Source organism: Trematomus bernacchii, unplaced genomic scaffold (assembly GCF_902827165.1).
Source record: "Trematomus bernacchii unplaced genomic scaffold, fTreBer1.1, whole genome shotgun sequence".
NCBI classification, from domain to species: Eukaryota; Metazoa; Chordata; class Actinopteri; order Perciformes; family Nototheniidae; genus Trematomus; species Trematomus bernacchii.
In genome coordinates, this window is record NW_022987705.1 from 7958932 (window position 1) to 7971510 (window position 12579).

Below are 12579 nucleotides of genomic sequence, written 5' to 3' on the forward strand. Positions count from 1 at the left end.
TAATATGCAACACGCGTTTAAAGAGTGCTGTGCGACAACAAAAGGCTGTTTAGTTCCATTCAAGTTCTGCTGAAGGACTGTGGAGGGTCACTTCTGTAAAGCCAATCTTTTTGCCACAATAATACCACTTTTGTTGCTTTTCATTGCTGTCAGTCAAGTGCTTTATAGAGTCGCCGCTGCGGCAGGTGAATAGCAGCATTGTGTTCCTCAGGTATTAATATTGCCTCTCGGAGGGAGAACTAAACTGAAGACGGAGGCAGAGGGCTTTTCATTCGGTGGTGTGCAGTCAAATCAAGGCACAATGAGGCAGAAACCAGAGGTAGTTATTGAGCTCTACCTGCACCATCACCTCGCGCTAATCTTTTTCCACTCACCCCAAAGTGGCTACCTTTTCCCACCTTTGATTTACCCCGTTGCCCTCCTATTTCCTACTTCGCAGTCTTTTCCCGCTTCACATGCACGCCCCCTCTGCACGTCTCCTCACCGTTTCATCCCGGTGCTTGGATTTCATTTAACTCCTTTCCTTCACCTTTCCCTCCACCACAACACAATTTCCCTCAACTCATCGTCGACAGTTGCCTTTCTCATCATAAACGTCTCCCTGGATTCCTCCCACATCGTCTCTTCTCACCTCCTGCTGGCACCGTCCCCAGAGATGCGGAAAAGGAGGTCAGCTTTGTCACAACACAGGTTCACATTACATTCCCATAAAGCATTTTGGCTGGCAGCATGCAGGATTGATGGTTTTGGGGGTTTTCTGTAAGCCCAGAGAGAAGCCGTAAGGAGCAGAAATCATCTACCGAGAGATGAACACAAAGAGAGCTATAGGTAAAAACTAAAGAAGCAGAAAAATCAAATGTACTCTGTGGGAGATTAGTATAGAGAGATAAAAGGAGCAGGTTGGAAACACTCGGTATGTTCTGTTCTAACCCTCCCATTTAATGATAATATTTAGCAAGCTGTAAGAAAAGTGAGGTTATTAATAGGCAATCTTATTTCTTCTTATTTAGGTCTTTCAATATATAACATCTTGAAGGTACTTAAGTAGATTTAGTTTGCCAACAGGAGGGCATAACGAGCTGCAAACACAACACTGACACAGTTTGTAATGCGCACGTGTTAGCAAACACGTGCGCATTTACAAATTCATCAGAGGAACATTAGCATTAATTTAATCATGTTACTGTCCACCTTTTTACTTTAAAGATCGTTATTTGTGCAGATCTAAGATGTAAAAAGTCATGGATTCCATATGTTGTCTTACATCCTTTACAGTCATTACTTGTTGTCTATTAATATATGTTGAGTTTTTCCTGTCATCTGCTTTGTTTCATATTTTGTTTCATGTTTACTGACTACTAATGTCTCCTCAAAATGATCTGAATTGAAAGAGAGGGAGATAATGAACAGGATGTAGTAAGTGTTTCATTCATTAATACTAATGAGAAAAGTGTAGATGAGCAGCCTGAAGCAGGTGTGAACTCACACTGAAAACACTGCTCAAACACTAACGTCTCATCTAGGCTACAACAGCATCTGACATGGATGTCTGTAAGATAGATGCTGTGGCGTATTGCTCAAATAAAAATCAAGAAAAAACCCATTTATTTTGCGTGTCTGGGTTGACATTGAACCATCTCCTGATCACCACCATCTGTCAACAGCTTGTGAGGAAAAAACAAACATACATGAACCCTCCCTTCTGCATGTAAACATGGACAGATGCTCGTTAACACACCAGCGCACCTTACACATGCAATCAGCTACACATGTCTTGCAGAGTTTAACTGTTGCAGAATGGGGGACACAATCGGGTTTGGAAGGGAAATGAGAAAATATATAAATGTCATTATTATAGTCTACATGATATGTGTTTTTTGTTAGATTTCTTTCTCCAAAATAGCACATCATGTTATCACCACAGACTAGCTTCCTGCTTCTGTCAGCAGACTGACACATGAACAGTTGGGTGTGTTCGGGGACAAACTCACCTTGACGTCAGACAGCCAATTAGAAGGGAGTAAGTCTGTCCATCTCGTGTGTAGCCGCACTTCTATAAAAAGACCTTTAATCGTCCTGGACCTGGAAAAACAACAAGCAGACGAGCGGGGTTAAATAAAGATGATGTCACATCATATATTCACTTCACACACACATGACACAGTGACACACACTGCGGCTGACGTCCATCTGCTATATGCCAGTTTTTTTTTTTCTTGTACTCTGTCGTTCTGAAAGTCAAACAAAACACGGAGAAACTCAGTGCAGTGGCGGGGTTTCAGAAGATTGAATGGCCGTATTGATTTCTTGCAAATATCAGTGTATGCTTGTGCGTGTGTGTGGGTCCTTGTTTGTGACTGCGAGTGTGTCAGTATGCATTGTGGTGGGTCTGCTCACACAGTATTGATTCTGCTATGTGAGGATGAAAGACATGCGAGAGGAAAGATTTCTAGTGAACAATAAAAGGTTAGTTTGTGTCACTCGGTGGGTTCACGTGGAGCTTCACCCTCTTGCTAATATTCACTCGCTCTTTTCATGTGGAGCAACGTGGAAGTTGAAAGACCGCCTGGATGAATGAACTGATGAAGGGGGAGAGAAAGAGAGGGAGACAGGGGTTCAGACTTAAATGGAGCATGTAAGGAAGAAGAGACGGCGAGGTTTTTCTGCAATTACAATGTCGATGGTGCTGCAAATGGAAATAATGGGGGTTTTGTCTAAACACATTTTTATCCATCCTTGTCTTCTAATTAGCTTTGACATTATAGAACGTCATAAGTTAACCAGTAAGATAATGTGGTAAGAATTGGGAAATGATCAGTGTAGATATAATTGAGATTGAGTGAATGACGTGTTTAGACCATAGACACAAGGATGTATCCTCTGTGTGTGTATGTATGTATGTATGTATGTATGTATGTATGTATGTATGTGTGCGTGTGCGTGTGTGTGTGTGTCTTGTCCTTTTAGTTTTGTTGCTAGTGCAAGTTTTGGTTTGTTTGTCATGGACATCTGTGTATGTGTGCATGCTTCATGTTTAATCTGATTCATGACTACATCGGTAAAAGGACAGAGGATCAAGGGCGTACTTAATATGGAGGGAAGCTCTCCTTTAGCATGACATAATGAGAATACCTAAACATGGCTCACTTTAACTCTCATGTTCCTCTTAACAGCAGCAGAAGTGCTTTTGTTATCATCTCTATTCTGCCAGAAAGAGACAATCGGTTCTTCCTTTCTACTGATTTCCAGCTTAGATTCAGATTTATTCAGATCCTTGTGACGATGCAAGCCAGTAAAATGTCTGTGATTGCAGGTACATCTGAGGTCAGTGAATTGTATCATCAGCTGCTGTAGGTAGGGAGATGTTTTCTCCCTTTCCGTGGGGATTTGCATTTTCCAAAACCAGATATGTGCAGAAGCTCTTATAATTAAACAGAGAATTAGACTTGAAATCAACACTCGCAGACCAGGGCTCACATTCAGTTTGTTTTCAATATGTGTGGGTGAAACTACTCTTTGGTAAACTATAATCACATTCAAATGTGGCTTTAACGTCAGTGGAAATCATTTAGGTCTCAGTTTTTGTTGCCAGTTTATAATTGTTTATAACTGAACTTGCCTACCAAGCAGAGCAACTTTTCTCCTCCTGGACATCCAGAGTAACACAGGTTGTAAAACATATTGAAAATGCAAGGCAGACACACATCTTAAAAGTTAGGAAACGTTCAGGTTATACGGTAGGACGTTCCAGCATATGGGTTGGTATTAATGACCGCTTTAGACTTATTGAAAGAGGTTGTGAAAAGGGATTGATGCACTGAGGACATTGAGGACCAACAGAGGTCTTTCTGTGGCTCAAAGGTAACCATTTCAATCCCTGCACAGAGCCTCTAATTACCTTGGAGGTCAGGAGTCCGTCAGAGTGCACTTCAGCCAAGATGCTGAACTCTCAGTTTTAAATTGGATGAGAGAAAATTCTATAAAAGGAAAGGAGAGGGGTACATCTGAAGCGGGGGATCTAAAATGAGTAGACAGAGATCTTGTTAGCAGACTTGAAGTATTTGAAATGCAAACAACTGAAGGTTTAAACTGAAAGCTTGTTTCAAAAATATGGTCCCCAACATGTGCAAGTGAAACGCACAGTATCCTCTCTCTCTCTCAGACAGACACACACACACCTGTATTCTCCAATTGCTGACATGAGGATTCTCAGGGGGGCAAAAAGAAAACCGAGGTGTCCCTTGGCATGCTGGGACCTGTAGTGCCCTTCAGCGTTGTTGGACCTGCGGTGCTCCCACTCAATCACCGTCACTGCAAACCACTAACATGATCAGTGAGGAAGTAGGTCATCGACCAGAAACAGAGGTGTGTGTGTGAAAGAGAGGGAGAGAAAAAGAAACCATATTAGCTTAGTGCGACTTTAGATTAATATTCACACACACACTTTAATATCTAAATATACATACACAGACAAACAGGGAGAAGCTGCCAAATCTCAGATGATCAAATGAACAGCCTGAGGATTTACGGGGTTGAGACAAATGCAAACAAATAAACACACACACGCACAAACACTTTCTTACTCTTACTATCAGTTGAATCGATTGAAGTCTTATTTGCTGCTTTATTTTGACCATCTCCATTTTGCGCATGTGTTTGAAACGTGAAGGGTGACATGTAGATAAGCACTTTTAGAGCTTTTACTCTCAAGTTCTCTTATCAGAAAGTGAAAACAGGTCTGCTTTAGATTGCATCCTTTAGCAGAACATTATGCTCGACAACATGCTGTGGTTTAAAAAAACATTTCCACACGTCAGCCTCAGACAACAACAAAGGCCAGAGCTGCAGCTTTGTTGTTCTCTGCAAACATCTATCATTCTGCTGTTTCCTCTGCTGAGTCATCTCCTTCAAATTGTGTTTTCATACAAAAACAACAGAAATGTTGACACTGGTGGCAGAGTTGGAGCTCATGCAGTTGTTTGGACTGGCTTCTCCAGCAGCCCTTAAAGTAATTGGGTCAGGATACTAGGAACTTGGGCTAATAATTGTAATGATGGTGTGACAAGTTATAAACAAGTTCTTCCTGTAGCCAAAAACGACACGACAGCTCATTTCCCACTGAAGAAAAAAGCCACTCTCACCCACTTACATCTGGGTTTTGTCTTAAGTAGGAGAGTTCAAAATTGACTTTTATTCTCAGACAAATTGCTCCTCAGTAGTTATGACCCGGCCATATCATTACATTTAACCACCAAATTCAAATTAGCTAATCTTTGAGTTGAGACATTTGAAATAAGTTTGAAGACGTTCTCTCCTGGCTTTCCTGAGATTGTTCCTCCTCAAGAATGGGATTGACAGCTTATTAAAAAAAACATTAAAACTAAAGATATTTGTTATAGCTGCTTTAACATGATTCACCATTCTGAATCTATGATTTAACAAATGATGAAAATCTCTGTCAACGTTTGGATAAAGACATATTACAGTGTGGAAAGATCTGTAAGGAAGTTAAGAAGCTTGATAATCGTGGCTGAATTGTCAAGACAAAATATGACTGTCCTTTTAAACTACAACAACTGATAGTAAGTAAGTAAGTAAGTGTTTGACTTTGTAAAGTGATAATAAAGCTTTATTTTAATTCACCTGTATAAAAGTACAAGTTAACCACATTTTAATTGTGAAAATCCCATCAGTTCATCCTTGCTTTGAAATTGAAAGTTTGTGCCGAATTTGAAGAAATTCCCTAAAGGTGTTCCTGAGGTATCCCGCTCACAAGACAACCCAAAAAATAAAGCCTTAAAGGATATTTTGTTTTTAAATAAAAGGACAATCAAATAAATAAAAGAAGAAAAATCCATTTATGTCTTCAGATGATGAAAGAAAGTTCAATTGAACTTTGTTTTACCCAACTTACATTATATAATAATTGTTCTGCATTAAACACGTTTCTAAAAAGATTTTCATTCTTGTATAAAATTACAAACCAAACTAAATCATCCAAACAGTGAACATGTGATGCTGTCGGTGTTTGAGGGGCCTCATTATCTCCTGGTTGACTGAATCCTGTCTTATTGATCCATCGTCAAATCAACAGTGTCACTTCATGTTTGAGAGCTGCATTACAGATTCAACTTTCACATTCAGGGCCTGTTCACATGAAGGAGAATCGATCCACTAATATTTGTAGTATCATCACACACACATATTTAAAGAAGAGAGAAGACATCTCATATTAAACTAGAGAATGCAATTCCTGAAGAAATTGCTAGTGGGAATGCTTTATGCTGAAAAGCTGACGCTAAACTGCTATGCTGAAATGTAATGTGTAAGAAGAAAGTGAAGAATTTAGATTGAAATGATACATGAACACTGGGGGCTTGAATGTGTGATGAGAGAAGAAAAGAAAGTAAAAAGGCTTGGAAAAGCAGCAGAATATTTGAAATGCAAACTTTTGAACTAACTTGATGGTGAATGATCTGTCGCCATGCCAACGGCATTTGATGACATCTCATAATACGCTTAGATGCGTTGATGGCTGTGTTACCAAACCTGTGAAGTTTTGGGCCATTTGGAGCATTTTCACTGAAGTTATGAGAAAACCGTGTTTCATGGCGGGCATTGTGTTGCCATGGCAACGGCATGTCCCGTAGATGTCTTCACGGCTGGACTGTTAGCACACATGTGAAGTTTGAGCACTTTTTAAACATTTTCATAGGAGTTATAGCGACATCATGTTTTATAGCGAGGGATGCGTTTCCATGGAAACGGCATATGGTGAGATTTCAGATTTGGCGTAGAGCTGTTGAGGCATGGACCGGTGTGGCAGAAAAATGATGTCTCAGGAATGTAGGGTTTGGGAATTATGGCAGTTTTAAAAAAAAATATGAAGGCAAATTTCAAGATTTCCTCCACTCTAGCTGTGACATCACGCACTCTAGTTAATGTTAAAATCTGAAGAAAACCTCTTTACCAAGGTCTGAACAATGTTTAATATCTCTAAAAGTAAGAATCAGATTTAAAAGTTGTGTAACACGAATAATGTCAGAAAGATGTGTAACATTTTAAAGTTGGAATGAGGTTTCTGAGTGAAAGTATGAATGAACAGTTAGCAGTTGAAGTCGCATGAAGATTTGTTGAAGTCTGAAGAATTTCTCCATTGACTTCAATGGTTAAAAATGTGATGTATTATGGGATGTATCTCTGGAATTATGAAAGTTATGAATGATAAAAGTAATAGCCATCGATTCCCGACCGAGCTGAACGTTTTGATGTTTGAACGGAGTTTCTGCGATGTTGAATGTGGGAGGAGAAGACAGACAAAATAATTGGATGGAATAATAATAAGAATTTTGTCCGTAGCATAACATATAGCTGATACAGCATTCCCACTAAACAAGCTGCTGGCTTACTACTCACATGCCCTGAGGATCTTGATATAAAAGAATGACCTCCAGTTCACAGATACGATGGAGCTTTTAGTTAAACAGATTACGTGGAGACCAGAAAACCAGAGGTCTACCCACACATAAGCTCACAAACACTTAAGATCAATATCTAATTTGACAGAGCCATCACCTTGACAAGATCTGCGTGGCAAAGCAGAATACAGTGACCTCCGATCATTGAAAGGTGACTGTGACCGCATGGCTGTGTTATGTAGGGTAATTTGTTGTAAATATGTTACTGTGGTGTTGCCTCGAGGGCATATTATGATGTACTGAATCACAAAGACCGTTCCCCAAGGGGGATAGGAGGCTAACGTCCTGGATTACCACAATACCATCACACACTTCACCAAATGGTGTGAGGACAACCATCTCCACCTCAATGTCAGTAAAAATAAAGAAATCATTATCGGTCCCCCCAAACCACAGCACCCCATCATTATCAATAACCAAACCGTTGACAGCTTTAAATACCTTGGAGTAACACGGGACAATAAACTTAATCACCAACACACCATGCACTGACAACTTCAAAAGGAGCCAACAAAGATTATCCGTCATCCGAAAACTTAAAGGACTCTAAGTTTCCCCCCCTCTTCTCCTACTATTGTACCAAAGCATTATCCAACCCATCCTCCTTGCTTTGAAAAAAAAAATGTCTGCCTTAAATAACGGGCCTCACTAAATGTAACGGCCATGTGTGTCGCCATCTGTTGTCTGTGTTATTGTTTGTTGTTGTATGTATACTATGTACAGTGCTGTGAAAACGAATTTCGCATATAGGCCAGACTGCACCATGTCAGCCTCATAACTATGCATACAGGTTGGAAACGGAAATAAAAGTTGGGCAACACAATTGCTCGTCTAATCCAGGGTAGTTGCTCGAAGATTTTCAAAATATCTGTGTAAAAAAAAAGTTGTTGGAAAAGTTGATATTGGGGTAAACACAAAATGTGAGAACAAAAATAAATAAAGCATGTGACTAAAGCCTCTGCCCCACTAATGCTGCCTCTTAAAACTGCCTCTGTGAAAATCGCTCTCACAACAATATTGACATATTGAATTCCATTAACCCATCCCACAGAGTCACCTGGGAACGTTTGGTTAAGATATATTTTATGGATGAAATGGATAAATCATGTTTTGGAATACAATTCTTACAAATATAGCCCCACGTGGAATACCTCTACTGCAGAATGATTAGATTTGATGAGGATGATTGGCTTGATTCAATTTGTGCTCAGGATCGCGCAGACAGCTCTCAGCCGACGCCCGCTTAATGTGTAAATCACTGAGCGACTGATCAAGAAGAAAGACATTTTCACGTTGCAGTTTCTCAGCAAATGCATTGCTGTTTAAATAAAAAAGAAGAAAGTTGAGCTTTAATGGTGTGTGTGTGTGTGTGTGTGTGTGTTGTCGTTCTCCCTCCTCTGCATGGATTTACATCTCATTGACAACATTCATCAGCCGAAGAAGCCACTCTTTCTGCCAGTTGCACCAGAAAGCCTTTGTAATGACATGTTTGAACAAAAATAAAAGAATCTCTTCTTCCTGCTATTGTCACTGCGTCAGTTCAAGTGGAAAGCATATATTATAAAATATGAAGTTCTTATTTTTCTTCCTGGCTAACCGCTCCTGAGGCTGCACAGTGGTTACAGTATAGGGACAGAAATACCTAGCTGTCTTGACAAACAAAGAAGCAAACAGATTAAACACACACACACACACACACACAGTAACACACACACAGTAACACACACACAGTAACACACACAGTCACATGCATAAATCACATTGAAACAAGCCCTGTAGATATAAAACAGTCAGTGGGAATCTACCATTTGTGCTGTGCAGTCGACTGTCACCAGAGTTTGACTGATAAAAGAAACCCCCGCCGGTCGAGATGACTGATGTGCAGCATTGACCTTGCCAGGTACAGACCATTTTCGAACTCACACACACACACGAACAATCGAACAAGCATGTGTCTATTGATATTGTGCCAAGGTGGTGGAATATGTATGCAAAACAACACTTTATGATTTGCTCACAGCTTTTACATACTGTACCGGTACACCATCAGTACAAGATTCAACTGTGTACATTGGAAAGAACTTGCTTTACAGTGAGAGTCATAATCCAAACTAACAAAAATAGTTACAGCACTTAACTCCCCATAAAAGACTTTATCCTGAGCTAAGCACCTCCATTCTCCAGAGATTTACTCAATGCACATGCACAACAGTGGTGTCAATCTTTCAAAAATGAATGAATAAAACATATTTCCAAGAATGTGTAAATATTTAAATCCCTATAATACAGAACATCGTACCCCTGAGCTAAAACTTATCCTACATTTCCTGAAATTTCATTTTTCTATAGAAGGGAAACAGAAAATAGATATGGCTCCATATGTTTGACTTTGTTCTCAATATATCTCATCCGCCACTAACCACACATTTCCCCCAAACTATAAAATCATAAATTAACTGCAACAAATTTGAATAAAATATTGGCCAAATAATCTCAGCTCCAGTCAATTACCATAACACAGAATGAGGATGAGTGAAGATAAGCCTGCCCATTCTTGTCCTATTGTTCCTCAAACCATAGCCCAATTGCATTAAGAGCAGGTCATCGGATTACATTCAACTGTTCTGCCTCCTTTTCTTTCTCAGGCATTCATTCATTCCTCGCCAAGTTCACTAGGGCGATATCAAGCAGGGAAGCAGCTTTCTTTCATCTGTGATGGAGGAGAATAGCCATGAAAGGATCAATATCTCTGAAGAACAATACAGTGCGTAGTTCCCCTGGTGCCAGTGCGTAACTTGGCTTCTTCCCACGATACAATTCTGCAGAAGTGTCCTAATTCTGTTTGTATTGAATGTATGGTGTTGTGTTGAAGAAAACATATTAAAACCATGTGGTTGTGATTTTATTTGATGACATCCCGACTTCACCTTCTCCACATACACTCGTTGAAACAATGGGGTTTGCATTTTTTGCATTCATTTTAGCTTATTGCTGAGACGAGGCCTCAAGGATCCAATTATTTCACTTCTTTAAATGCCTTCACAGCAAAACCCCTTCAAAAGCACGTTCTCCCTTTCTCTCATGTGTACGTGATTCCCCTCCTTTATGCCTTTGCAGCCCTTCCTCTCCAGTCAGCACTGCCTAGAATGCAATTCACTGTCTCTTCACCGAGCAAACTCATCTCCAGGGAAAATGAACTCTGTGAATGATACTCATTCCCCCGAATCTGATATTCCTGAGGCTGCTGGACATCCTGCTGTGATGAGTCCCTGCGAGGGAAACCCTCTCCCTCCACTTATCTCCTGCACTCTTCAGTTCTTAGAAACTCATTTTCTGTGTGTAATCATAATCTCATCCAAGCAGATCCATCCTCGCTACTGAGACAGTTAAGGCAGCAGAAGGCCCTTAAAGTGACTCGGTAATAGGAACAATCTATTTCAGTCTATCTCATTTCAGCTCTTTTAACACACATTGTCACAAAAGTGAGATGCCACCACGTGAAGGGCAAAGGAAGTATGTTACTTAGGTACATTGTTCCCAAACAGCAGACTCATTCCTATAATCGAGTAATTGAGTGAGAAATGTCGGAATTGAGAAATGAAATGAATGTCAAACTTGAATCAGGATATGACTGACATGCGGCCATGCCTTATCACTGAAGTACTTCACGGTCTGCACAAAATAGTAATTCATTCAGTCTGCAATCCCTTTAAATGTTCTCTGTACTGACAAAGACAAAAAAGCGTAGATTTTTACTTTTGACATTCAATTATGTTTAGGAGCAACATTGAGATTGTTTCCCATGGGTTAGGAGTGGAGGCACGGGGTAAAAGGGAAAAGGGGGTGATAGGGAAAGGAGAATATGACTTACTCTCTTTTATGACTCATTTTCTTCTCTCCCCTGCATTAACCTCCTTTCTGTCTCCTTTGCCTTCCTCCTTCATCTGAGCCTTCTCCCTCAGTTTTCAAGGCAAGCTCCTTAAAAGATACAGAATATAAGTATTTTCTCTTCGAACGACTTCATATTTAATTGATTGTTACAAATAAACATGTTATGATGTAAACCAGAATGATCAGCTGATGTGGCGTACCTGCAGTTGAACATTTTTCTGGTTCAGGAGCTGCATCTCGTCCCTCATCTCCCTCTCCTTGTTAAGCCACTCCTCTTCCTTGTTGAGCCACTCCTCCTCCACCTCTCTGCTCTGTTCCTGCTCAGATTTCTTGAGGATCTCCTTTGATGCCAGATCACGCTCGATCTGACCCTCGAGGACTTTGTGTTGTGTCTGCCACTCTGTCTCTCTCTGGTGGGTCTCCTCCAGATGTTCTTCTTCCAGTGCCATCACTCCCTTTCTGTCACTGGTGATGGCCTCCTCCTTCTCCTGGATGATCCTGCTCCTCTTCCTCTCAGAGTCCTGCTGCAGATTCTCCAGATTGGCAGCTTCTTCCTTCTCTGTAACAAGCCCCCTGCTTTCTCTCTCTTTCTTTAACTCCATCACAGCTTTGTCAAAGGAGGGTTTCATCTCATTGAGCTGATGGTGCTGTTCCTTCTGTGGGGGAAACTTCTGTGTAGCAATGCAGTGGGAGTCACCGACTCAGGAAAGAGACACGATGAGAGTTGGAGCTTTTGATGTCAAACACTGATGGGTTTATTCAGAGTATCGGCCGGAGGATTCACATCACAAATCAAAGAGTCAGAGGTTCTGACTTCACGGTAGAGTTGCCACGTCAATTCTGAAGAGCCTCTCTCTATGCTAGACCTTTTAACTGGTTCACAGAGTAATCAACATCTCTGAGAGAGTAGACTAAACAGCTGCGTCCGACACTCATGGCCTCAAAGATTTCACACCTTATAAAGAAGTGCCTCAGCGTTCTCACAACAATTACCATTCGTGCCAGACAAGTTGACCGGTCACAAACTGGTAACAACACATGTGGCACTAATGCCTTTCCTTAAAGGAGATAACAGACGTCAGAGTAGATCATAAAACGTCACAGAGCAAAAGGTTAGATATCTAGAATAATTATTCCTTAACATCTTCCAGGATTCTTTTTACCTTCTCGGTCTCCATTTTCTGGCAGTGCAGACTATCCTCAAGGAGCA